General features: G+C 40.6%; 1 long non-coding RNA gene across 1 annotated transcript; it reads right to left on the minus strand.

The window, feature by feature from the left end:
* Window positions 1-593: 593 nt before the first annotated feature.
* On the minus strand, window positions 594-1572 carry LOC120904418. Its single transcript, XR_005739750.1, has 2 exons — window positions 1382-1572; window positions 594-1304 (listed from the first exon to the last, which is right to left on the minus strand). It is a non-coding gene; the product is annotated as an uncharacterized LOC120904418 (long non-coding RNA).
* Window positions 1573-4478: the final 2906 nt, after the last annotated feature.

The following is a 4478-nucleotide window of genomic DNA, read 5'->3' on the forward strand; positions in this document are numbered from 1 at the left end:
ATCACTAGAGGCACTCACACCATGTCACTTTCTAATAGGAAATCAACCTAGGATTCTCGATGAGGTAGATCAAACGGAAATAATACAAAACAGATTAAGTCGTTGGCAGCTAATCACAAAAATGAGCCAACAGTTTTGGAAACGATAGCATAGAAAGTATTTGCAAGGACTTATGTTAAAGAAGGGAAAACAAGCAAAACCGGTTGAGACACGAGAGGGCATGTTAGTACTTCTATTTGAAGATAATTGTCCACCTACACGATGGCCTCTTGCTAGAATTGTGGAAGTGCATAAGGGAAAGGATGAAATAGTACGAGTGGTAACGGTAAAAACACAAAGAGGAATATTTAAGAGACCTGTGTGCAAAATCTGCATTTTACCTCAACAAGCAGATGAACCTGAACAAGAATAGGGTAATAAGACTAGTGATAAGAAAAACCCCACTTGGGTTTTTGGTGGCCGGCATGTTGACGCCTTACGGTAGCCAATGTGCATGGCACAATTAGAATTAGGACAACTAGGGTAAGTACAGAAAGGATTAGATCGTAATTACAAATAAGAAGAATTAGAAGAACAGAGAATTTGACAGGAAATAAACATTACCACTTGAAACCTCGGCGAGATAACATCTTTATTTACAACGATTGAGAAAGCGTAATCATTAAGATTAAAGTGAATATGAAAATGCAATACAAATACATACAATAAGAACCTGTTCACGCACGGTCCTATAAAAAGTTTTTGAAAGCAGCCGTATGATTACTACCTTCGTGGACGCCATATTTCATCTATCATATTTAGATTTCAGTTGGTAGCAATTTAAACAAATGTGGGCTGCACGCTATGAATTTATGACTTTCACACTTTAACTTCAGTTGTTCATGTATGTTTGCAACATTCTTAAAGGTATTGGCACCTGCCAACACTTACTGTAACGCTTGATAGGGTTATTTATGGGGACTTTGTACGATTAACCACGTTTTACTATTTTATCCTTGTAGTTTTTTGCTCGATCATGTTCGTATGTGCAGTCCATTATGACCTTTGCACATATAAAAATATATTCTTGCCGGTGTGTTTTGATGTACTTTATAATTAACCGATTGGGGCTTTACGGCGCTCTCTTTACTATTCCGGATTATTACTCTTCAGGATGTTCCGATGATTAAGTAGATGGATAAAAATTGATTCCGTGTCGTAGGTCCATGGTCGAATACTTTGTTTTCCTCCACTGCGTCGATTACATTGACTTGATATTTGTCCTTCTTCTTCTCCTTGTTAACATGTGCTCTACTGAGATGGCACTGCAAATGATCCAGGTTAAACGATTATAATACATCTGCTTGTAGGTTATTTTTTCACACAAATGAGTAATACTTACTGTCATGATTTGGTAAAGAATAAATGATAAAGAATTTTATCCTTCAATGTTATGAGGTACATCTTCTAAACATTAAAGACTAAAAATATCTTCATGGTATTAGTTGCAAAACTTATTTATGAGTGGCATGGCTACTTGACGAGCATAACTTTTCGTTTCCAGTACCTTTAGATACTTGATTTGTACTGAGGAGGCTTGTAATATTCCAGTGTCGATACGGAGGAAATTATTATTATTTTATTAACTCGCGTCCGTTCAGCCTGGCGGTCTAGCACAAAAGAGAGCGATCCCTTTCTCCTGACTTTCTTAACTAGCCTAACTCGCTTGTCTAGGCTCTCATTCCTTGACACTCATATTATACCTACACCTGTACTACTTACGCCTGCGCTAATCTAAAGCTCTCAACCTAAAGCTAAAGCTCTAAAGCTCTGACGCATGGTGTTTCACATGTAGGTGGCGCTGATCACCAAAAAACCCCTTGCCAGTGACGGAGTCGCGATCCGTTTGGGATGCCGTATGCATGCTTTGTGCACTGATACGTCATCGAAAACGAACATGTTTGTTTGGTTTGGCTGTGGTGGAAGGCTCCAGAGGAATGATCTTTGTCTCGGGTGCGGAATCAAAAGCTGGTTTGAGTCGATCGACAGAAATCGACTCATTTTTGTCGTTTCTTTTTATAACAAAAAATTTTCTGCACCTTCTTATGATTGGATAAGGTCCTTCGTAAGGCGCTTGGAGCCCTGTTTTCACCTTGTCAACCCGAATGAAAACATTTTTGCAATTATTTAGGGCGTTGGGCAAATAGCAGGACGATGAACTTTTGTGTTTTGGTGGTATTGGTTCTACGCACTTAAACGCTTTTTTTAGGTCCACAATAAAATCGGGGAAATCGTCAGTGGAAATGGGTTTAGATGGTACAAATACTTCGGCTGGCAGTCTCAGACTTTGGCCATATACCATCTCTGCGGGAGAACCTTTGATTTCCTCTTTATATGCTATCCTAATACCGAGTAGGATTAATGGCAACCGTTGTGTCCACCTGATAGTGTCCCCACAAGCTTTTAACGCGTCCTTCAACTGTCGGTGAAAACGTTCAACCATTCCGTTAGCTTGCGGATGGTACGCTGTTGTTTGTATCTGGTGTGTGCCCAATAGTTTAGTCATTTCGGTAAACAACCTTGACGTAAACTGGCGACCTCTATCTGTGGTGATTCTCAATGGGCAACCAAAACGGGATACGTATTGCTCTACGAAAGTTTTTGCCACGGTGATCGCTGTTATGTCTGACAATGGGTAGGCTTCTGGCCACCTTGTGAATCGATCCACGACCGTTAAGAGGTATGATTTGTCTTCGGACGAAGGTAAGGGGCCGACGATATCTATATGGATATGGTCGAACCTACCTTTGGCACTGCAAATGATTCTATCGGGGATTTTGTGTGACGGATTACTTTTGCTTTCTGGCACCCCAGACAAGCCTTAACCCAGTTTGCTACGACACTGTTCATCGCTGGCCAAAAATATCTCTCCGACATCATTTTTCGCGACGCTCTAATCCCTGGATGGGCAATGTTGTGAATGCCGTCGAAAATTTCCTTTCGTAACGACATGGGAACGTAGAGCCGGTTTTTTCCTGTCGAAGACTCGAATACCAAATCTGCTTCTCCAAGTTTTATTTTTTCAAGCGTGTATTTTGAGTCATGACATTTCTCGTTGTTTAATAAGTTTTGCAATTGCTCATCCGAGCGTTGATGGTCGGAGAAAACTTGATAGTTTATGTCTTCTATGGCATCTGCTTCTCCTAAACGCGAGAGAGCATCAGCGACCACATTACTGTCTCCTCTTATGTACCGTATATCACTTGAGAATTGAGAAATAAAATCAAGGTGTCGATTTTGTCGCGGTGACTTCTCAGCTTTCGAAGTCAATGCTGTCGTGAGTGGTTTATGGTCGGTGTAAATGACAAATGACCTTCCCTCTAAAAAATGTCTAAAAAATTTTATACTGAGGACTATTGCTAACAGCTCTCTGTCGAACGTGGAGTATCTTTGTTCTGTCGGAGATATTAGTCTGGAAAAAAATGCCAACGGTTGACACTTCCCTTGGTAATGTTGTTGTAGTACGGCTCCTACAGCGTAATTGGACGCGTCTGTAGTTAATGAGTATTGTGCGTCGGTTTTTGGGTGTGACAGTATCGTAGCATGAACTAGATCAGACTTGACCTGACGAACTGCTTTGTCACATTCCTCCGACCACTCGAATGTTTTTTTATTTTTCTTACTACCATGTTCAGCAATAAGTTTGTGCAAGGGTCTCAGCGCATCGGAAAGCCATGGCAGAAAATGGTGATAATAGTTTATCATTCCAACAAATCGTTGCAATTGTTTTAACGAATGCGATGTTGGAAATGATTGTATCGCCTCTACCTTCTTTGAGCATGGGGTAATTCCTTTATCTGAGATTGTATGCCCTAGAAAATCGATAGTAGAAAGTCCTAGCGCACACTTAGTTGGTTTGATTTTTATGTCGTATTCTGCTAGCCGATTGAATACCCTTTGTAAGTGTTCAAGGTGAAGTTCCTTTGTCGGACTAGCGATTAAAATGTCGTCAATGTAGACGAAAACGAAATCAAAACCGTTGAATAGACTATTCATAAACCTTTGGAATGTTTGACCTGCATTTCTAAGGCCGAAAGGCATTCTTAAGAATTCGAACATTCCGAAAGGTGTTGTGATAGCTGTCTTGTGTACATCTTCCTCTGCTATTGGAATCATGTGATACGCCCTTATCAGATCTAATTTTGAAAAATACTTGCACCCGTGTAAATTCATAGTGAAATCCTGTATATGAGGAATGGGGTATCTATCTGGCGTTGTGATTGCATTTAGCCGACGGTAGTCGCCGCATGGTCGCCAATCTTGGTCTCCTTTTGGTACCATATGCAAGGGGGAGGATCCTGGTGAGGAAGATGGACGACATATTCCAAGCTTTATCATTTGTTGGAATTCTGCTAAGGCAATTTTATGTTTCTCTGGATCAAGGCGACGTGGTTTTGCAAATGGCAGTGGCCCTTTTGTCTCTATGTAATGCAAAACAT

The sequence above is a fragment of the Anopheles arabiensis genome, chromosome 3 (genome assembly GCF_016920715.1).
Source record: "Anopheles arabiensis isolate DONGOLA chromosome 3, AaraD3, whole genome shotgun sequence".
Classification (NCBI taxonomy): Eukaryota; Metazoa; Arthropoda; class Insecta; order Diptera; family Culicidae; genus Anopheles; species Anopheles arabiensis.